General features: G+C 47.9%; 2 protein-coding genes across 2 annotated transcripts in view; one reads left to right on the forward strand and one right to left on the reverse strand.

Moving 5' to 3' along the window:
- Positions 1–23,801, reverse strand: part of LOC127031580 (sodium- and chloride-dependent betaine transporter-like) — a 348,260-nt gene that overhangs the window by 69,300 nt on the left and 255,159 nt on the right. The gene's annotated exons all lie outside the window — the stretch shown is intronic.
- The window catches only part of IQSEC3 (IQ motif and Sec7 domain ArfGEF 3), a 134,946-nt gene that overhangs the window by 44,741 nt on the left and 66,404 nt on the right, over positions 1–23,801 (forward strand). The gene's annotated exons all lie outside the window — the stretch shown is intronic.

Consider the following 23,801-nt stretch of genomic DNA (forward strand, 5'->3'; position numbering starts at 1 on the left):
CTCCCTGTACGCAAACAGCAGGTGAGGTAAGTACTTGTCCCAATCTTGCGGATGCTGGTTCATAAATGTTTTTAGCATCATCTTCAGCGTCCCGTTGAACCTTTCTACCAGCCCGTTGGACTGGGGGTGATACGCTGAGGCCCAGTTGTGCTGGACCCCACATTTCTGCCATAAGGACCGGAGCAGGGCCGACATGAAGTTGGACCCCTGGTCCGTTAAGACCTCCTTGGGGAACCCCACCCGGCTGAAAATTGTCAGCAGCGCATCTGCCACTGTGTCTGCTTCGATAGAGGACAAGGCCACCGCCTCGGGGTAGCGAGTGGCAAAATCCACCACCACCAGGATGTATTTCTTCCCTGACCGGGTCATCTTGCTGAGAGGTCCCACTATGTCCAGGGCCACCTTCTGGAAAGGTTCTTCTATGATGGGTAAAGGCCTCAAAGCCGCTTTCCCCTTGTCCCGGGCCTTCCCCACCCTCTGGCAGGGGTCACAGGATTGGCAGTACTGTCGGACATGGGTAAAGACCCCAGGCCAGTAAAAGTTCTGTAGCAGCCTCTGCCTGGTGCGCCGGATTCCCTGGTGCCCTGCGAGAGGGATGTCATGGGCCAGGTACAACAGCTTGTGACGGAACTTCTGGGGAACCACCAGCTGCCTCCTGATCCCCCATGACTCTACTTCCCCTGGGGGAGCCCATTCTCGGTACAGGAACCCCTTCTCCCACAGGAACCTCTCCTTGCAACCTCTCCTCATGGTCTGTACCGCACTAAGGTCAGCCCGGTCCCTGTGCTTCCGCAAGGAGGGATCTTTCTGCAACTCGGCCTGGAACTCAGCAGCTGGGACAGGAATGGGGACCGGCTCTCTCTTGCTGGCTGGGTCTGAGGCCGCAGCCTCTCTGCACCGTGCCCCTGGGCGTTCCCCGCTCCCTGAGTTAGGGTCCTGCACCTCAGGTCGAGTACCTTCCCCGTTTTCGGGGTGCAGTGCCATTTGCCGACTCTGACTACGAGTCACGACCAGGGCACTCTGGGTGTTACTAGGCCAGTCCTCAAGGTCCCCTCCCATTAACACGTCAGTGGGCAAATATTGGTGTACCCCCACATCTTTGGGGCCCTCCTTGGCCCCCCATTTCAGGTGTACCCTTGCCACGGGTACCTTGAATGGGGTCCCGCCCACGCCCATCAGGGTCAGGTAGGTGTCGGGCACCATCCGATCTGAGGCCACCACCTCGGGCCGGGCCAGCGTCACCTCTGCGCCCGTGTCCCAGTACCCAGTGACCTTCCTCCCATCCACTTCCAGGGAAACAATGCACTCTTTCCGGAGGGGCAGCCCCGCGCCCACCCGGTAAACCAAAAACCCGGAACCGGGAGCATCCATAGGTGGTATGTTGCCAACCCCCCTTTCCTGGGAATGTAGCCCCTCCTCCGATTGGGTTTTTACCCAGTCCACCCTCTGCGGGTTGGGTCTGCTTGGTCTGTCCCTGAGCTTGGGGCACTGGGCCCGTATGTGACCTCGTTGGCCACAGCGATAGCAGCCCATATCTCGTGGGTCCCCTTGAGTGGGTCGGAGGGACCTGCCGCTGGATGTTCCCCTTTTGGGGGGGTTCTCCATAGGCCCCCTTTGGGAGGTCCCATGTTGACTCTCTCTCTGCGTTGAGGCAGGCCTGCTCCTTCGAGACTCCTCCCTGCCATCCCCTGCCCGACTGTCCACAAATTGGTCGGCCAGCTGGCCTGCATGCTGCGGGTTCTCCGGCTTCTGGTCCATCAACCACAGCCTCAGGTCGGACGGGCACAGCTCATACAGGTGCTCCAGTATGAATAGGTCAAGCAGGTCCTCTTTAGTTTGGGCCCCAGCTGTCCACTTGCGGGCATACCCCTGCGCCCGGTTGACCAGTTGTAGGTATGTGACCTCACGGGTTTTACGCTGGCTCCGGAACTTTTTCCGGTACATCTCAGGAGTCAGCCCAAACTCGCGGAGCAGGGCCTGTTTGAACAGTTCGTAGTCCCCTGCCTCCGCCCCTTTCAGTCGGCTGTACACCTCCACGGCTGTGGAGTCCAGTAAGGGGGTGAGAACTGCGATCCTGTCTGCAGGGTCAACCCTGTGCAGCTCGCAGGCATTCTCAAAGGCCGTCAGGAAGGTATCTATGTCCTCCCCCTCCTTACGCCGGGGCAGCAAGTGCTTATCAAAGCTCTTTGTAGGCTTGGGTCCCCCCTCACTCACCGCAGCCGGGGCCTCACTGCTCCTCAGCTGGGCCAGGTCCAGCTCATGTTTACGCTGTTTCTCCTTCTCCTCCCACTCACGCTGGCGCTGGTTCTCCTCATGTTTACGCTGTTTCTCCTTCTCCTCCCACTCACGCTGGCGCTGGTTCTCCTCATGTTCACGCTGTTTCGCCTTCTCCTCCAGCTCTCGCCTCTTTAACTCGAGCTCCTCCCGTCTCAGCTCCCTTTCATATTCCAGCTGCATCCGCTCCACGGATGCCGAGCGTTGCCGGGAGGATCCCCTGCTGGGGGGTGGGCTTCGCCGGGCGGATCCCCTGCTGGCCGGGGGTGTCACGGTGCCCTCGGTATACACTGGGCTCCTCCCTGCCCTTCCTCTACGCCTAGGAAGGGGGGGTCTCGGGAAGCCCTCGTCCGCCGGCTGACCACTCCCAGCGGGGACAGACACTGGTGCCTGCGCTGCATCTACCCGGCTGCTTCCCTCAGAGACAGGGCTCCGTTCATTCATGCGGTCTCCCTGCTCCAGCTGGGCAATCAGCTGGTCCTTGGTGCGTCTCCCTGGGTGCAGCCCCCTCTGCTTGCACAGCTCTAGCAGGTCACACTTGCGCCGCTTGGCATACATCTTCCTGCTGGCCACTCACAGGCCGGGGTGCTCGCCGCTCCCCACGGTTTCCAGGGGGACCCCTAGTGCACCAGCCCTTCTTGAGGTCACCACCTCTCTGCCAGGGTCGAGCTTCAGACTCCTCCGCCCCTGGGACCGCTCGCTGCAATCCCCCGGGGGACCCTGTTACTGCAAAGTCCTTCTCACTGGGCACACACTCCCAGGGGCTAACCACCCCTTTGTTTTACTGCTCCCCAGTCACTTACTGCAGGAAGCGCCGTCCACGGGGTGCAGTATCTCCCACCACTGCCACCAGTTGTCACGGAGTGTGGGGGAGTCCGGCCCTGCACCCCTCTTCCTGGGACCCACAGTGACTCTCGGCCAGCCAGTAAAACAGAAGGTTTATTGGACAACAGGAACACAGGTTACAGCAGAGCTTGCAGGCACAGTCAGGACCCCTCCACCGAGTCCTTCTGGGCTTTCAGGGTGCTTGGATCCTAGCTAGGATACCCTGAATTCCGCCCACACAGCCCCAAACCCAAACTCAAACTGCCTCCCTCCTGCCACTCCCTTCCTTTTTCCCCTTCCCGGGCAAAGGTGTTGACCTTTCCCCTCCCTTACCTAGCTCAGGTTACAGGCTCTGGCATCGTCCATCTCCTAAAGTCCTCCCCTGCTCTCCCACTCCCCACACAGACAGTCCCTACTGCATCACAGAAGGGTCTGTCATTACTCACTGTTTCATTCCACAGGGTTCGGGCCCAGTGGTGAAACAGGGCAGTGGAATCCCAGGAGTCAGTGAATGCGGAGGTTGAACTCGCTTAAATAGAGTGGATCGCTACAAGACAAGGTTCCACTGCTGGAGCAGAGGCGCGGCAAAGCCCAGGACTAAAGGAAAACAGAGTTCCCTCCAGGGCAGAACTGGAGTCCCATTGGTGGAGCAGCACATAGGAAACATAAGACTAAGTGCCCATGAAGACAGAATTCCCCCTCTTAGCCTTCAGGAGAAAGGGTATTTAGTCTCCATGGCATATTAAACAAGCTCTGTTTTATCTCCATGAAGAAAATCTAGTGTTTCTAAGGAAAGCCTGTCACAGTCGGTTTCCTTTGGAGTCACACTAAGACTGACTGTGTCATTAGTGTCTTTCCCCTGGAACTGAGTTTCAACAGAGAATGACAGAAATTGACCCTTGCAACCTGATAGCGTGATAATTGCTCTCCTGTTCTGTACCTGTGCTCAGAGAATGGAAGAGAGATGCCTGTCCATTCAAATACAGAATTGCCCTCTTGAGCGTCTCCCTACATGACATTTGTTTAATTAAAAGCTTCGTTAGTGGTAAGCCCTTTTCCCTATGTGGGGCTGAGAGGTTCCTCCTTCCAATACCAATTGCACACCTCTGGGGTCTCCTTACACACTGCCACAATAAGTCCTTTACACAGAACAGCAGGTATGAGTAGAGTGGAACTCCCTCATGGCTTTAGGTTAGTCCAGACTCTAGTGCCAAATACATCATTTCACATCTCCAAAAATCAAGGTATCAACAACTAGTGTGAAAGCCAACTGCAGCCAACTGCTGCCACCTCCTCCTAGGAAGGGAAGTGTCCTCATGTGCCAGCTCAGAAGGTTTGGAGCCATCATTGAAGTGGCTGCACAGCTGAAGTGTGAAAGCAGAAAAGACACTGCCAGCTTGGGTTGGAGCCACGTGGTGTCAGCTGACATCTCAGTCCTGTCAGCTCTAAAGTGGGGAATCACTGCGAATGGAATGAGTCAGATAGCACAGGTGTATGTACCAATGCTGCAGGGTATGCTAGTTATGCTGTTTCAGGAGCAAAAATGTTTCAGTTTTGTCCTGCGTGTTGTAGTTAACTCCTGTGCTGGACTACACTACTGCAGCTGCACTACTTTCTGAATATCAATCCCATAGTTCCTGGGGCAGCTCCCTGAATTAGTGGATTATAGGAAACCAAAAGCCTTCTGGGATATTTCAGGGAGCTAAGGTGAGTTGCATAACAAGTCAAACTTCCATAATTCCCAAGTAAACTTCCATTAAGACATGTGGTCGGTGCCATTTCTTACTCATTTTCCCAAATATAGGCCAGGTGAGTGATTAGCTTGTGCTCCCTGCTCCGAAGGAAATGTATAACATGCTGGCCAAGTGGGTCTTGGTCTTTCTTTTGTGGCTGTAACACAAAGAAAAGGTTTTGCAAGTCTACTACCATCTCCCATGTAATAGGTCTGATGCTTTAGCTTAAGCACTAGTGTCTTCCTTTTAGATCCAGATGTCTCAGGTTCAATCCTTAGAGATAATTGAAGCCTGGGGCAGAACTTTAGAAGAGTCAGCGGGGGCATATGAGGTAACTCTGAGAAGGTAGTAAAGGTATTCCTGCAGTACCTCACAGAGACCTAGATAGGCCGCTCCCCTAATTCATCACACAGCTGTCACCACCACCCAAGTAGGCAGCCTTCTACTGTACTTGCAGATGATCCTCAGTAAGTGACATGCTGCTTTGAGGCCTAGAACATGGCTGCAGACTAGGGTGGGGAACCACATTGTATTGGAAACCCAAGATGTTCTGCCGCCATTGCTTGTCATCAGCACAAGGAAAGTAGCTTTTCTGTATCTTTGGGGTGAGCTGGCCCCAAAGCCGCAGCACCAGCCCATCAAGATAAGACCAGCCAGTCCTCACAGAAGTGAGTGTTCATCATCCCAGATGTCACCAGTCAGCTGGACATTGGTTTGGGGTTGGGAAGTCCCTGGGGGGTGCTGTCACGGTGAAAATTTGCAGGGCAATGTGTAGTGTGTTGCTCAGGTATGTGATCAAGGGTGGCCAATGTGCAAGAAATCACAGAGGGCTTCCCAAAATGTGGCAGAGCCTATGACTCAACTTTTCAACCCAGTCTGTTCCTCCTTTACCCTGCCAAGCCCAGGAGTACATATAGAAAGGGGTATTACTCCAGAGTAATGCAAGCCATAGTGGATTGCTCTGGGAGGATCATGGATGAATACATAGGATGGCTAGGCAAAGTGTATGATACAAGGATTTTCAATAACTGGACTTTTCAGGAGCAGGCCAAGGAACTATTGAATTCTCACTGGTTCCTTTGGACCAGTGGTTCTCAACCTTTTTTCATTTGTGGATCCCTAAAAAGTTTCCAATGGAGATATAGACCCCTTTGGAAATCTTAGACATAGTCTGTGGGCCCCTAGGTGTCCATGGATCACAGGTTGAAAACCACTGCTTTAGACAGTGCTGAATCACTGTATGCAGAGTTATGTCTTGCCAGGTTATGTTCAGCCCTAGGCGCTGACTCTGTGGGTGCTGCGGGGTTGCAGAACCCACAGGGAAAAATTAGCAGGTGCTCTGCACCCACCGGCAGCAAAGCTTCCCCACTCCCACCCACTCCACCCCCCCGAGCGTGCTGCATTCCCACTCCTCCAGCTCCCAGCACTTCCCACCGACCGCCTAATGGTGGTTTGGTGGTGCTTAGAACTTTCTGGGAGGGAGGGGGAGAAGTGGGGACGCAGCAAGCTCGGGAGAAGAGGCAGTAAAGAGGCAGGGCAGGGGCGTGTGGAATTGGGGCGAGGCGAGGATGGTGCAGGGGTGGGCAGAGGGGGTCGAGCACCCACGGAGCAGAGGGGAAGTCAGCGCCTATGTGTTCAGCCACTCTGGGTTGCGTTTTATTGAACCACACTCTAGGGGTATGGCTACATCTGGAATTTCAAAGCGCTGCCCCGGTAGCGCTGCGGGAGCGCTGCCGCGGCAGCGCTTTGAAGTGTGAGTGTAGTCAGAGCAGCAGCGCTGGGAGAGAGCTCTCCCAGCGCTGCATGTAAACCACATCCCTTACGGGTGTAGCGTGCAGCGCTGGGAGCCGCGCTCCCAGCGCTGCTGCCCTGATTACACTGACGCTTTACAGCGCTGTATCTTGCAGCGCCCAGGGGGGTGTTTTTTCACACCCCAGTTGCAGCGCTGTAAAGTGTGAGTGTAGCCAAGGCCTAAGACCAGTGCAGGCATAACATAACATAAACACCTCCCCCATACGTGATACAACAGACATTCAAAATATGAACTAACTAATTCTTGGTGAGAAAGACCCAAATTTCATTTCTATCTCACAGTCCCAGTAGTTATGAAAAGGCTGCCAATTCCACCAATATAAATCTTAGCCCTTTCATGGGGTTTCATCATACATCTTAGACAGAAGTGGGAAGAGAAGATGGTATTTTTCACTATGCTATCCACAATATCCAGGCAGAGGCTTAGTTTTGGATCTTTTTAGGAGGACCAAGTACTCGGAGGTATAAGACTGACAAACTGTAATTAATATATGATGAAATAAAGGGGATTTTGGGGATGTTCATCAGCATAATTAAAAATGAGGGTTTTTTTTCTGTTACTAATTTTCTGCCTAGTTACAAAGCTATTTGATCAAAGAAGAAAAGGAACTTTAGATGCAGTTTATCTAGTGAAAGACAGCACCAGTAGGAAGAGGAGTTTATTTCAGTGAAAAAAGGTGCCTTGATCAGCATGGAATTGAAACAAATGAATGTTCCCTATACTTTCTGAAAGTCAGGTGACTAAGTATGGTTGAAATTTTTCTATTGAGTAGTTTAATGACGTTCTGGGGGAAAAAGTGATGTATGTATACACAAAACTATTTTACATTGTTTTATTATTATACCTTTCTGTTTACAGAAAATCTGGCTTTCAGTTAAAGAATTTCAGTAACTGTTTTGACAAAAATCTTTTTAAAAAATGAAAAAAATGGGTCTGTTTCAAACCCTCAAAATTGGAAGCTACTTTGCAAAATTAAGACGTTGTGATTAATTTTTTGTTAAATGTTCATAAAGAAACAATAAAAGATACAAAAAGGTAAATAACTGACATCTTGCAACTAAGATTATTTTAAACGTGTGTTTTTATCCCTGGTAGGTGATATGTTATGTGCCATTGTGGGTGAAATATAGGGGCAATAATATGCAAGGCCCCAAACTGTTAACCTAGAACACTAATCACTGAGTTACATGAGAAGGGGACATGTAGATTAGGCCTACAAGACCATTTGTCTTCAAATTTTCTGCTATCCACTGCCATTGATGTGGTCTCATTGGTGTTTGCACTAGTTTAACACCTGCTTTGAGATGGATTAGATGACACTATGATTATAACTGCCATGATTGGTCTACCAAGTACGCCCACTGCTGCTATATCTGATGCGAAATCTAAACAAAATTGGTTAGTACACACACAGCTGGTGTGTGGAAAGCTGAAAAATGGGATTCCCTCACATTACATAAATGAGACAACACAGTGCATGTGGTCTGACAAGAAACGAGGAGCATAACCAATTAGCAGAACCCCACCCGCTCCATATTTTGTGTTCATTAACAAGATGGATGGTGAAAATCTGATCCAAATTTCATGCTTAGACTCTGTGCCAAAGAGTGTGACACAAGACAATTCAGTACAGGGGAGACAGGATCTCAGCAAGCCCTTTAGAGGGGAGCCATGGTGCTTTGTGGTGTCACTCCCGGTTTACTCTGCTGCCTCCTCATTCCCCACACGCTGGCCCAATCTCTCATTCCTTCTGCCCCTTTCCTTCTCCATCTCCTTTCTCCCTTCCTCTTTTTTTGTGTCTCCCTTCATGCCAGTAGGAACATTGTCCTTTCCCTCATTAGTGCTGCAAGTCAGTGAGGCCATTGAAATCTGACCTGCACGCACAAAGTGTCATCTCATGACCAAGAATTCAGTCACCCAGCTGGTTATATACACCTCGCCACTGCCTGAAACTTGCTAAGTGAACAACACAATCTTGATACTAGCATGTCCATGCAGTTTTTGCTGTGCTCTGGAAGGGAGTATCAGAAGCAGAAGAGAAGGTCATAGAGAATGACTGCCACTGGATAAATACATCTCTACATTGGAGAACCAGTGAGCTTGGGGAGCAGCAGAATTCAGCAGGAGTTCCCCCTAAAACTAAAGTCCTTTTATCAATTGAAGAGGTTTTATCACTGCAAAATCCTCTCACCCATGTGCCCCAAGTCTGACTTAGGCTGGAACTCTGAGGGTGACAATAGAGTTCCTTCTCCAAGTCTATTGAATTCTGCTCACTGACAACTGTCATAGAAACTTTTGTAGTATGGATGCTTGTCCACAAGTAAGTGGTGTGAGACATAGGTACCAACTCTGGGGCTGAAGCATCCGTGGGAAGAAAAAAGGGTGCTCAGCACCCACCAGCAATCTGCCGCTCAGCAGTTTGGTGGTAGACAGGCAGGAGGCGCTGGGCGGAGCGGGGGCAGAACGCGCTCGGGGAAGTGGCAGAGTGAAGGCAGTGCACACTCGGAGGGGGCAGAGCGGGGGTGGGAAGAGGGAGAGTGGGGATGGAGCCTCCGAGCAGAGTGAGGGTGAAGCACCCCCACCTGTGGTCTGAGATCACCACTTCTTGGCACATAGGCCTAACTCCAATTGTCGCATGGTGTGGATCAACCCAGGCCTGCCCCTACTATTTTGCTCCCTGTTGCTGTGGTGCATTATGAGACATGTAGTACAGCTGGGGGCTAGAGGGACCTGAAACTACAACTCTTATAAAGCATGGCACCAAGTCAGGCATTTATGTGACCTCAACCTTAATTGTTTAGTTTGATCCATCAGGAAAATCAAATTTTGGTGGAACTCTCTTTTCCCACAGCAGGGATTTTGGAGAAACCTGTTTCTGATGGGACCTGTTTTTCTTGAAGATTTTCAGCCAGCTTTATTGAGAATCAAAGGCCTGGTCCACACTACGCTGTTAAACCGATTTTAACAGCGTTAAATCGATTTAACGCTGCGCCCGTCCACACTACACTGCTCTTCATATCGATTTAAAGGGCTCTTTAAATCGATTTCTGTACTCCTACAAAACGAGATGAGTAACACTAAAATCAATATTACTATATCGATTTAGGGTTAGTGTGGACGCAAATCGACGTTATTGGCCTCATTCTTTTACAGTAGCTACCCACAGTGCACAGCTCCAGAAATCGACGCTAGCCTCGGACCACGGACGCACACCACCGAATTAATGTGCCTAGTGTGGAAGCACACAATCGACTTTATAATATCTGTTTTATAAAATTGGTTTAAGCTAATTCAAATTTATCCTGTAGTGTAGACGTACCCAAAGAGTTGGAAAGAGATTAACCCTGGGTCCACTGAAAACTGGGAGCCCACAGATTCTTTCTCCTCTCCACTCCCCATCTGTCTTGAAGGAAACCCCCAGAGTCCTCACTGCCCTCTGTCAATGGTTTCCTTGATCTCCTCTCCTCCCAGCCACAGACTTTTCAGACCACCACACCAGGATTGAGTCTGGTTCAACTCACCACTGAGATTTTGAGCCCTGATTGAGGGGAGATTAGGCTCCCCTCTTCTAATGGTATGAGCAGGTATTATGCCCATCAGGGCTAGAACTACCTCCTGGGTTTGCAGAGGCAGCTCTCCTGCTACCATTCTGATGCCAGTAGGTGACTTTACTCTCCCTCCAACTCCCCATCCTCCCAGGCATCTACAAGAATGCTAGTTGTTTCTCCCATTCTCTCTCCCTACCCCCACTATTTCCAGCAGGTAGGAAGGATCTTGGCAGTCAGTCTGGCCTCTCTTTAAGGACACCTAATCTCTTTGTTAAACCTACAAGTTCCAGAAGCACCAACAAAAATAGTTCCAGATTATGGAATATACTCTATTTTCAGTTTTTGGTAGGCAGGCAAAGATTCAAAGCACTGAGGAGTGTTGTTCCTACTGATTTTCTTCTTCTCTGCCTCTTTTCTTTGGGGGAATAAACCTAGGAAGTGCCGTAGAGAGATGTCAAAAAGAACTTTAAGCATTCAAGTGAGCAAATGTAAGAGTTATAGTTACATGCAGAACATTTCCTGCATCCTCTTGAACATATGCATTGTTATTATTTGTATGACAGTAACACCTAAAAGCTGTAATCAGGAAGCCATTGCAGTAAGTGCTATACAAACAGACTGCGATCCTGCAAAACCTCATGCATGTGCTCAACTTCACATAAAAGTTAACCACACATGCAAGTCTTTGCAGGATTGAGCCCATAGTGAGAGATGGTCCCTGCCCTAGAATAAATAGTCTAAATCCCCATATAGTCTTTACATAATCAAATGATGTTTAAACTAATACTTTGTAAGAGTCAGACACATTTCAAAACCCCTAGATATGTATATCATCTTGTAGTAAGGCATACTACTGTGAACATCAGAACAAAGTCCAGGAAAGTAATTTATGATGAGTATGTACTACAGTACCAAGACATCCGACATAGGATAAACACAACACAAAATAATAGTGAGCGGGTACTGGTTTTTATAGGAGTTTAGAATTAAGTGATAGTACTAATTCTTTAAATATCTGAAGAATGCAGGGAGAAAGTAGCTCATGCCACTTAAAGTGACTGCTCCTAATGCAGAAGGAAAGGCAGTCTTCTTAGCATATGCGCCATGTGCCTCAGCTGGCACGTGACCAGGATTCATCATTGAATTTGGTCTGCTGGTTGGATCATTAGCCTGCCCGGGCTGGGTACTGACAGGAAGCAGGACATGAATGCTGATCCGTGCTCCCCAAGAGAGGCAGTGATTGGTTATGACACTTTCAGAGCCTGTTTGTAGCTGTAAGAACAATAGAGATGAAATGGGGCTTCAGGTGAGGCTGGGGGTTATCAGAGCTCCAATAAGGATTTGCTTTACCCTCCTCCTGGAGGAAAATATGTGGGAGTTGAAGAGTCTTCCCATTATCCTGTGCTGAATCCCTGTCTTTGACTCTTCATAGCTCCGTCGTCAGCCATCTGTTGGTGCAAATCTGTGCAGCAGTTTGTAGTCAGGAATAATATGAGTCTCGTGCTTTTTAGGGAATTAATATCTAGACATTTCTGAACCAATGCCAAAGTCCTTTGATGACTCATAGAGAAGATTAAAAAAAATAATCTCAGCCCACTCCTATCAGGTAAGCATTTTTGTTGCCGACATGAGATGCCCATCTTGGGAGTGGATTTTATTCTGAAGGATCAGTTTGGGAGGATTCCTGTAAATAAACAATAAGAGGGTTTATTTTTAAGCTTCATCTGCAGTGGTAAGCAGCCATTGACCACCTAGGTTTTTAGACACAGCAAGACTGGACCCATGAAGACCCACTGCATAAGCCATTAAGTGAGGTGGGGGAAGGGTTCTTAGTGAGCAGCCCCCAGAGGATGTAGTATGAGAAGGAGAAGACTACTCAGAGGAAGCTTGGTTAAGAGATGGACGGGGAGACTCAGAGAGAGAGAGAGATAAAACGTAAACTTATTAAGGCCTTGGGTCCCCCAGCAAAAGTGATGATTTGAAATCTAAACGGGATCAGACAGTTAATAGGACTTAGAAAAAAACAGCGGCAGTTGATCTAGCCAAGGCAGTGTAACCCACACACCTCCTGGATGTGGTGCTCTGTCCCATGTAGTGACACTGAGAACACTTAGAGATTAAGGAGTCTGCTACAGCCTTAGCTAACAGCCATGTGGCTTTTAGTTCATGCAGTATAGGCTCATGCATTTAACTCCTGAGGTCCCAGATTCAGTCCTGCCCATCGACGATCGGGGTCTGTTGGTGTTATATCAGCAGTGACAATGGTTTTAAATTCTTATGCTTCAAGGCATAAACTGAGCATCAGCTGGGGTCAGGAAGGAATTCTCCTCCATTATATTATTACTGTTAGGTGCATTATGGGGGTGCAGGCATCTGTATTCCTTTGAAACGTCTTTCTTCGGCAAGTGTTGGCAGAGTACTAGATTGGCTATTTGTTTCTTCTGATACAGAGGCTCCTATTTCTACTGCTGACTTTGCGAGTCTATTCTACACATTCATTCCTTTCTGCCTAAGAGGGTTTATTCTGCACTCACACACTGATGATATTCACTCCTGCAGAGAGGGCCAGTGTAAGTACCATGTGAGTTCTACTTATCTCCTGTTTTGAAGGACTAAGTGGGACATAGATGATCATAGGCCTTCTGCTGGTGCTCTGAAGAGGGCTTTCTTCCTTTCTCAGTACCTGTTATCTGCTTCTGTGCACTGACTGCCCCAGAGACTGGAGCCCTCTATCCACAGAAACAGGTACTACACAATTAGCAGCTCCAGTTTCTTCCATTTTGCTCTGCCAATGTAGCTCAAGTACCACCCCAATTGGCACTAATTTGTCCCCTTATTGAAAGAGAGGCCGAAGACTAAATGGACCCTGGAGATTGAACTGCTTTCTTACTCAGGGAGGTGGCCCCTCTCAGTCATGAATGAGGAACATTGCAGGGCAGGACAGAGGAAGCAGTCACTGTGCTTAGAGAAAGGATTTTTGTTTCCAAGCTGGTCAGTGCAGCTTTTCATCAACGTAAGTAGCTTTCACAATAACTCCCTCTGGCAGAACTTCTAGGCAGTTTGTGCTAGCCTCACTGTGACCCTCCTCGTAGCCCTTCTCTCTCTAGGGCAGGGTTACAATCTACTGAGCCTTTTTCATCATAGGCCAGCAAGGAGTTTGATGAGAGAACTCCCACAGTTTAGCCTCCTGTCCTGACATGGGCCTGACTTCCCCTCCCAGGAGATGTTCCTGTAGTGGTGGGTTGTGGGGAACCTGGGCCTGCCCTCTACTCCGGGTTCCAGACCAGGGACCCTAATGATAGCAGCTATTGGCAGCCAACCTTTCACTGCCAGAGTTGCTACATTTCCCTGGGCCACTTCCCCACAGCTCTCCTGCTTCTCTCTTCTTTACCCTTACCCCAGGGCTCCCTTTCCGATGGTTTGAGGATGTCTTCATTAACCAGCCCTTCAGCCGCACCTCCTCTCCTCTGGCTCCCTGGCTCTCCTCTGCCTGACTGGAGTGAGTCCTTTTTATAGTATCAGCGGAGCCTTAATTAGAGTCAGGTGGTCACATTAGCTTAATGGCCTCACCTGACTCTTTGCAGGCAGGGCTGGCTCCAGGGGCTTTGCCGCCCCAAGCAGCCAAAAAAAAAAAAAAAAGCCATGATCGCAATCTGCAGCAATTCAGCAGGAGGTCCTTCACTCCGAACTGGAGCGAGGGACCCTCCGCTGAATTGCCTGCCGTGCCACCCCTCTCCGGAGTGGCCACCCCAAGCACCGGCTTGCTAAGATGGTGCCTGGAGCCGGCCCTGTTTGCAAGTTAATTAGAGTCAGGTGTTCTCATTAGCCTGGAGCAGCCCCTTCTCTGGTCAGTCAGGGAACAGAAAACTTAATCCAGTGGCCAGTATATCTGCCTTCTGCTATTCTGCTGTATCCAACTGGCCTGGTCTATCACACTCCCCATTGCATAAGTCTGGAGATACAAAGTTAAGATTGTATTAAAAAAACTCGAAGATTTAGAAAGAGTTCAGAAATGCGTTGTCAAGACTGATTCCCCACTCTGGCACTCCGAGTGCAGAAGGTGGGGGTCTGCAAGGATTTAAAAAATGTATACTGGCACTCCAGGCTTGTATTACACTCCCAAGGTTACAGCTTTTCTCTGATCTTGGCTTGGTAAACACTGCCACCACCCAAGTGAAAAACTGTCTCTTGCAAATCCTGGAAAAACTCACTTGGGAAGTTTTCCCTGAGGCCCCTTGGCTTTCTACCCCTCCCTCGGGGAAGCTGAGAAAGAAAACAATCAAAAGGGAAACCCAGCTGTTGTCACCAGCTAATTGAAAAACATATGCACTAACCTCTTTGGACACCAAAAATCCAATTCTGTTCTTAAAAAAGGTAAATTTTATTAAAAACAAAAGAAAGAAAATACATCTGGAACTTAGATTTTTTCTAGATTTTATAGAGCAACTGAAAAGGGTTAAACACCAGGAATGGCTCCCAGAGGTCCAGCTTAATGTTACAAAAGAAAACAAAAATACCTGAGCTTAGCACAGAGGAATCCACAAGTCAAAATTAAGAAATAAACCTGATCATATCTATCTAAACATTTCCTGTCCCAATGAATCATTCTAGGTATGGAAGATGATCTTTCATACCTGGTCCAAACTTTTACAGCATTCCTGCTGCTCCATCTCTTCAGCCAAGAGAGAACAACAGACAAAGGAAAAGCTTTTTTCCCTAACTTTAAAAGTCCCATGTGAGGGACTCTCCCCTGCTTCTCCTAGAATGGTCCACTACCTTCCCATCCACTCCAACTTCCAGTGGGTTCCTGCCTCTAAGTAGGTAGACCCTTTGCATAGTACCAAACACCTCCAAGGTATTTATGGAGGTATCCACACAACCACGTTTTGACGTAGAGAAGTATTATCCCTATTCTACAGAGGCAGAGAAAGGTCAAGCAATGTACCTGGGGTCACATAAGACATCTTCATCAAAATCAGAAGTTCCACTCAAGTGAGTTTACCATCAAACCATGCTCCTTCCCTTGACACCTTCCTCATAGCAATTGCCATACTGTATCAGATCCAACAACAGAGTACAAGAGGTGGTTAGAGTCAAAAAGGCCTCCTTTAAAAGATGGAAGTCAAATCCTACTGAGGAAAATAGAAAAGCGCATAACTCTGGCAAGTCAAGTATAAAAGTATAATTAGGCAGGCCAATAAAGAATTTGAAGAGCAACTAGCAAAAGACACAAAAACTAAATATCAAAAAAATATAAGTATCTCAGAAGCAGAAAGCCTGCTAAACAATCAGTGGACAATCAGGTGCTAAAAGTGCACTCAAGGAAGATGAGGCTGTTGCAGAGAAGCTAAATGGATTCTTTGCATCGGTCTTCACTGCAGAGAATGTGAGGGAGATTCCAACACCTGAGCCATTTGTTTAGGTGATAAAACTGAGGAATTGTCCCACACTGAAGTGTCATTAGAGGAGATTTTAGAACAAATTGATAAATTAAACCGTAATAAGTCATCAGGACAAGATGATATTCACCTAAGAGTTCTGAAAGAACTCAAATATGAAATTGAAGAACTGTGGTATGTAACCTATTGCTTAAATCAGCCTCTGTACCAGATGATAAGAAGACAGTTAATGTAACACTGATTTTTAAAAAAGGCTCCAGAGGCAATCCTGGCAATTACAGGCCAGTAAGCCTCACTTCAATACTAGACAAACTGGTTGAAACTACAGTAAAGAACAGAATTATGAGACACAGAGATGAACATTATTTGTTGGGGAAGAGTCAACATGGTTTTTGTAAAGGGAAATCATCTCACCAATCTCTTAGAATTCTTTGAGGGAGTCATCAAGCATGGACAAGGGTGATCCAGTGGATATAGTGTACTTGGACTTTCAGAGAGCCTTTGACAAGGTCCCTCACCAAAGGTGCTTAAGCAAAGTAAGCTGTCATGGGGTAAAAGGGAAGGTCCCCTCATGGATCAGTAACTGGTTAAAAGACAGGAAACAAAGGATAGAAATAAATCATTAGTTTTCACAGTGAAGGGAGGTTAATAGTGGGGTCCCCCAGGAATCTGTGCAAGAACCAGTGCTGTTCAACATATTCATAAATGATCTGGAAAAAGGGGTAAACAATGAGGTGGCAAAGTTTGCAGATGATTCAAAATTACTCAACATAGTTAAGTCCAAAGCAGACTGCGGAGAGTTACAAAAGGGACCTCACAAAACTGAGTGACTGGGAAACAAAATAGCAAATAAAATTCAATGTTGATAACTGCAAAGTAATGCACATTGGAAAACCTAAGCCCAACTATACCTACAAAATGTTGGTGTGTAAATTAGCTGGTCCCACTCAAAAAAGAGATCTTGGGGTCATTGTGGATAGTTCTTGGAAAATGTATGCCCAGTGTGCAGCATCAGCCAAAAAAATTAAACAGAATGTTGGGAACCATTAGGAAAGGGCTAGATCATAAGACAGTAAATATGATAATGCCTCTATGTAAATCCATGGTACTCCCACACCTTGAATACTGTGTGCAGTTCTGGTCGCCCCATCTCAAAAAAGGATATATTAGAAATGGAAAAGGTTGAGAGAAGGGCAACAAAAATGATTAGGAGTATGGAAAAGCTTCCATCTGAGGAAAGATTAAAAAGACTGAGACTGTTTGGCTTGGAAAAGAGACAACTAAAGGGGAATATAATAGAGGTCTATAGAATCATGAATGATGTGGAGAAAGTGTTATTTACCCCTTCACATAACATAAGACTTAGGAGACAACTAAAGAAATTAATAAGCAGCAAGTTTAAAAGAAACATAAGGAAGTACTTCTTCACACAATGCACAGTCAACCTGCAGAATTCGTTGCCAGGTGATGTTGTGAAGGCCAAAAATATAACTGGGTTCAAAAAAGAATTAGATAAGTTGATGGAGGATAGGTCCATCAATAGCTACTAGTCAAGATGGTCAGGGATGCAACTCCATGCTCCAGGTGTTCCTAAGCCTCTCACTGGGACTTGATGACAAAGGTTGGATCACTCGATAATTGCCATATCCTGTCCATTCCTTCTGAAGCACCTGGCATTGGCCAGTGTCAGAAGACAGCATACTGAGCTAGATGGACCATTGGTCTGACTCAGTATGACCGTTCTTATGGGTTATCTAGTCTAGTATCGCATCCCCCAACAGGGGCTAACATGAGATATTTCAGAGCAAGATGCAAGAAACTCCCCCAATAGGGAGATGTGGGATAATCTGACCCCTTTGAGGGTTTTACCTTAAGCCCTCAGAGATTTACCTTAAGCCCTCAGGTTTTCAACCGTGAACAATGATGTTTTGTATCCCTTCCAAAATCTTCACCTCCTATTGTTTTCAGCAAGATTGAAGCCGTGCCCACAGGGAAGATGACTGCCACTTAATGGATCAGGAGGCTAGACGTAACACAGGGATTATGAGGAGCAGCAAAGATGCTGAAAGATGGAGGGGGAGCAGGCACCGGGCGGGGGCAGGAGACAGATTTATGCAAGGGAATGGGGTGCAGGGTGATGTGAGGGTAGGAGGGAGGGTGAGGGGGGCACAGAGGACAATGATGAGGGTGGGAGATGGAGGGGATAGAATAGCAGCTCCCCCACTATGAGTGAGACAGTGTCAGGGCAGCATTGGGAAACCATGTGTTGACACTGCCCATGGAGTGCTGTACAGAGGCTTTCAATTTCCAGGGCTATCATCTCAGGCTCCTTCTACCAACACTAAATTAGAAAACAAGAAATTAATTTGGGAAGTGTAGTGTGAGGCCACCCTCTCTGATATAAGATTGGGCTAGTGGCTCCTGAAGGCCTTTTGCAACCCAGCCCAATCTTCCATGATTCTAGAAAGCTGGAAAGGGGCAAGGGCCTTACTAGCCAGCTCCCAAGCTGGCTAAACAGTTTCATACTGGCCAAAAGAGACTGTGGGGATTTAAAGAAGCTTATACTAATCAGGTGGGATTTGCTTATGGCTGGACAGTTCATTTGCAGATTCCATTAGCGAGGCTGCCGGGGCTGCTTGAGGGATGCTTCATTCTTGTGAGAAGTGATACTGAAGTCATTCCATCTGAAGTCAGTTTCTTAAAGAGAAATGAGATGCTGATTTGTTGTAGCGACATGTACATTGTGGCTGGGCAGAATATGGCTTGCCCCTCACACAGGCCACGTCTATCCTTGGAGCTAGGGGTGTCATTTTCAGCTCACATACAAATACCCCCACTAGCTCAAGCCCCACTTATGTAGCTAGAGGGTCTGGGTGGGTCCACCCTCAGGATGACTAGCCCAAGTTTCCACCAGTACTACCCCAGATACACTGCTCAAGCTGGCACAGGTACATCTCTGCGAGCTGGTAATCACACACTCCCAGCTCCAAGCATAGACTTTAGCCTTAGATGAACCCAGATTGCCAAATCCTTGCCTCTGATAGGTGTCAGTCCCCAGAGCATGTGCCCTGGCTGGGCAGGGAGCAGTATTGCTCATATTCTGATAGACCCTGACTGTTTCTGGTTCTCCAGAATCTGCTCTTGCCGGCATGCCTGCCCTTGTCTTCTACTGCCCCCCGCCCCACATGCCTGTCAGTCACTCTGCTACCTGCACATGCCTTGATAGTCTCTTTGACTCCCCACCACCTTTAGTACACAGCCCCTATGCCTGGGGCAGCCTCTCTCCTCCTGTATTCACCACCCACCTTCCTTTAAATCCATCCAGAACTCATTTCCTTCTGGCTTGAGCTCCTTTGCTACTCTAACCCAGGTGCTGGCCAGGAAGCCTATGTATTTAAAACAAAAAACAAAACGAACAAAAGCAAACATTTGAAATAGGACAATTCAATAGTAGGAACACACTGATAAGAGAACAGAGTTCACATCTCCCTTCCCCAGTGTCTGGGCTCTCTTCTGCCCTTCCCTCCTCCCCTTTGGTTTTACTCAAGTGCTCTATCTTAGATTATAAACCTGTGCAAGGCTAGTTTCAGGTTTCAGAATAAGAAAGAATTAAAAACAAAAAAGTCACAGATTTAAAGGAAAGCTACAGACCCATCCCTTTAATATAACACAATTGCTAACCCCAAATATTCAAAAATTGAGTCAGGCCCCTATGTCATGAGATTGGCTTCAGAGTCCTGAGGTGGTTGTTTTTGTTTCTAGGAGATGGGGATGGGAAGAGGTAAGGATTTTTATTATTATTATTATTATTGTTATTATTTATTTTATTTTATTTTGGCCCTCTGGTTTTTGAACTTGTATGGTTCTCATTTCCCAGCTTTCCTCCACAAGTATGAGGGCTACAAAAACTCTTTCTTTTTTCTTTTTTGAGAGGGGTGGGGGGAGAAGCTTTGATTTTCACATAACTTCAGGAGCTGGAACTTTGAGATAGACACAAAATATCACAAAACTCACACTAAAGTCACAAAAGTTAGGAACACTAAAGGGGAAAGGACCAGGTGGCCCTCAGCCCTTGGTCACTGCTGCAAGTCCCCTACCACAACCTGACAGGCTCCTCTCCATCTTTACAACAAGGAAACCAAACAAGGCAGTAGGCAGGCTTACCAACTGGCTCCAATCAGTCAAGAGACAGTTCATTCCTCAGGGTTTCCTGGTTCTAGTTGTCTCTCAAATCTGCTCCACCGTAGGTTGGGAACAGAGGAAAGAAAGCCTTTGCCACTGAAACCCTCCTCCACTTCGTGTTCAAATACTCACCCTCTTAGCCCTAAGCCAAATTTTCCTTGCCCCAAATGGCAGGTAACACAAGTCCTGCAGGCCCATTACCTGGCTTGCCCTGCAGGGCATAACTCCTTTGTCCAGTGAGGGCTATGCACACTCCGCCACAAAGCCCCTCAGGCAGGGATCTTTTCTTTGCATATGTTCGGAAGGCACCAGTCACCTGGATAGGGTAATATAAATGAGAATAACAATCAATTTCCAATAGTGATTCCATTCCCCCTGGCATAAGCCCTGATTGGGGAAAAATATTTATTAATGGAAATATTTAATTGGACTGAGGACGCCAGCTGCTCCATGGTATTTAAGAAGTTCAGAGGTGTATCAAGATTCATATAGGCCCCCAAGCACAAATTTAAGTTGGGACCCAACACATAATTCTGAAATAACCCCTTACCAACACCTGCCCATTAAAAGCATTCCTCCTAATGTACACCAGTCTCTCCTTCCCATCCCCACTTTGCCTTCTCTCACTGCCACTTGAGGCCCTTGGACTCAAGATTCCCAAGTGCTGCTGGGATAAGATTTCTGGCTATGGATATGGGCTACACCTGCTTGTTGCTGTATGAGGGGCAACAGCAGATTGTGATTGCAGAGGGGCTAATGCTGTGCACGACTGTCCCCAAGGGCCTCTGCTGTTCAGAGCTCTAGGACAAAAGTTTCGAAAATGGACATTGATTTTGGGTGGCCCATGTTGGGCACACAAAGATGTGGCACCCAAAACCTGTGGTGACTTTGGAAACTCTGGCTACTAGTCCCTGGGCACACAGATTCATTTCTGGGGTGTTTCTAGCTCCTTGCTATATTCACAGCAGACTGAGGTCTCAGCTGCAGTGATTATCCACTGTTCTATCTTCCTCCCATGTCTGTGCCTCATCTCTTCAGTCTGTGCTTCTCCTCACACTTTCCTTTCTTGGTGCTTAGATAACATGGCGATAGCAGCCCTATAAATATGTATGATTCTCTTTGGCTGCCTTTTTGATTATCTTCTTTCCTTCCTCTCTTCCCCTTAGCACTATAGCTCCCTTTTCTGTCTCCCCTTTTCTTCTCTTCATTATTAGTATTATCTGAATGGTGCAGCTAATGTTGGAGTAGGTGCAGCACACATGAGAGTACACTAGAGAGTGTCTGTATTTCCCGAAACTGAAAACCGGATGCACGGGGCTGGCCAGAGCTACCTGGCATCATCACTTGCCCTCCTGAAAGTCCCTCTGCAACCCCAATTGAACCAGGTAGCAGAGATAGGGACAAGGGGGAGAGGAATGGGTGTGGGCTGGGATCTGGGCAGCAAAGGAGGGTGTGAGTGTGCGAGAGTATATGGGTACTTTTGGTCTCAGAGCCAGAAGGTGAAGCTCCTGGACTATGATCCAGCTAGCTGAGCAGTGCCCCTTTGGGGGCTGGGATAGCAGAGGGGCAGGGAGGAGGCTCCAGATAGCAGCCCTGAGAGTGGGAGGAGACTGGGATGTGGCAGAAGCAGGTGACTGGAGGTGAACTGGGGAGGAAAAGAGGCTGGTTGGGGTGGGTGGGGACTGGAGAGGGCTCCGGGGACCAGCCCCAAAGGATGGGGAGGGGAGTTCAGTAGCTCAGGGTGGGGGCTCTGGGGACCACTCGGGGGCAGGGGGCATGAGGCAGAGGTGGGAGCTGCTGGGCGGGGGGAGGATATGCTGCACTTGGTGCCCTGGCACAAATGGATGCTGCAAGACCCATTGAGCACTTAGTGGCTGGGTTGCCCAGTAGGGCCCAGGGCCCCGCTGTCTCCATGGAAACCAGGCAATACACAAGGTGAGGCAGAGACCAAAGAAGGGTTTGTATGAGGGCCCCTGACAGCGCTGCCCTCTGATTGGGCTGCAGAGTGAGCACAGGACACTCTATCGCTCCCTGATTGAAGGGGGCGTGCAGTGGAGACACATCAGCCAGGCTTCTGCAGGGCTCCAAGCACAGCACCTGCACAGCCTCCTGGTGTGGGATGGGGCGCAGGCCTTGGGTTGCCCATACAGGGGTGTGGAGATGTCCCCCACCCCAAATGTCACCACACGCCCCCACAAATGTTCCTCCATGGCCCCCCCTTTGAAAACTTGGCATTTGTCCTGTCTGCGCCTGCCAACTGTTTATCATCAGTTGGCAAGAGCAAATGGGACAAATGCCCAGTTTTGCCAAAAAAAGCCAGGACGTCCAGAACAGGGCTTAAAAAGGGATCTATGATCACTCTAATACTAGAGGTCATTTAGGGAAGGAGCCAAGGTGAGAGTAACAAGATGGAGGAGCTCTGGCGTTTATGTGAGTTTGCTTGAATCTAGAATCCAGTATAATCTTGAGACTGCTCACCTACACCCATCAAAAGACAGCACAGGTATTTTACAGATAAGCCAGACTGACAGGTACCTGCCACCTGAAAAGCTTGAATTAGACACAGCCTTGCAAGGACCAACAATAAATAAGGGTCACAGAAGAAATGGAATGGGAGGGGGAGGTGTTAAAGCAATGGGAGTTAAATTTAATGTGGCACAAAACCACATCATGTTAACTCCTTTTACAGTGAGTATGTTACAATGTGAGGACAGAGCTGGGACAGAGGATATGGGGAGAGTTCAGTGAGGTAATGCAAACTCTCTCTTTCCCCATCTATCTTCTGGGTATGTTGTTTTTAAACAGCCATCTCTTCTGACACAATTTTGAGACTTAACATCGGAAGTAAATAAAGGAAGCAACAGAGCTGAAAGGGCTTGTTACATAAAGCTAGCTGGGCAGGCCTGGTAATGGGTAATGGGGAGCAGGAAGTAGAACTGTTGCTGTCTCTGTGGATTGGATTGGCCATCCTCATGGCTGCAACATTTCACAGAGAAAAGGAGGGTGAACTTGTCTCCTCTCACAGGGAGGAGTGGTGTCTCAAGGCCTGAGGAGAACATTTCAGATCCACTCCTCATCCAAAGCCAAGAATCTTTTCAGTTTTGTTGTTGTTGCTGGGCTAGAATCAGGTAAAACACCATTAAATCACAGAGTCAACAGATTCTTGGCTGGTGTAAATCGATTTAGCTCCACTGACTTGGAGCTAGGACCATTTACATCAGGTAAGTATTTGGATCACTCTATCTCCCTTGTTTTATGACCCTTGCTTTCCATTTTCTTTTTCTCTTCTCCACTTTTTCTTGCCTCTCTCTCAGTTTGTCCTTTGTTCACTTTTTTGGTGCCTTTGGGCAAAAATTTTAAATGTGGCCATGGATTTTGAATACCGCTGTTTTCTTGGAGGTCAATCCAGAGTCATCTGAAAGGGGTCTGATTTTCAGAGGTGTGGGGTGGATGCAGTTCCTACTGCATTCAGATGGAGTTTTGTGAGTGTTCCACTCTTCAGAGAACTAGACCCTTGAAAATGCCTACAGATGGGCCCCAAAAAATAGAAGCACCCAAAATCAGTGGCCGCTTTTGATACTCAAGCCCCATGTATTCTTCCTGTAGACAAATTCTTCCTTCATTTCCATATTTTAAATCTGTCTTTGAATACTTCACTCTTTTTTCAAGCTGTTTTTCTTTTTGGATTTATTCTCTGTTTTTATCTTCGTTTCATTCTCTTCCTCTCCTCCATTCCCCTCTCTCCTTTCCTCCTCCACTCCAGTCTGCTCACGTTGGGCTCTGATGCAGGGAAGCTGCTTCCCCAAAGCAGGCTCTGAGGATGTTTTGGAAGGAGAGTAGGAGGCAGAAGCAAGTTAGAGGGGCACTCTCTCCAAGTGCCAGTGAGGTGACAGTCCTGCACTACATCTGGTTGAAATAGAAAACAACATGTGATGGGGAGGGAGGATTTCAGTGTTGTCTCCATTTTGCAGGATTCAGAAAAAAAATCCCTCCCAAAATGCTTGACTTTTTACTAATTAAATGAGTG

Source organism: Gopherus flavomarginatus, chromosome 1, assembly GCF_025201925.1.
Source record: "Gopherus flavomarginatus isolate rGopFla2 chromosome 1, rGopFla2.mat.asm, whole genome shotgun sequence".
In the NCBI taxonomy this organism is placed as follows: domain Eukaryota; kingdom Metazoa; phylum Chordata; order Testudines; family Testudinidae; genus Gopherus; species Gopherus flavomarginatus.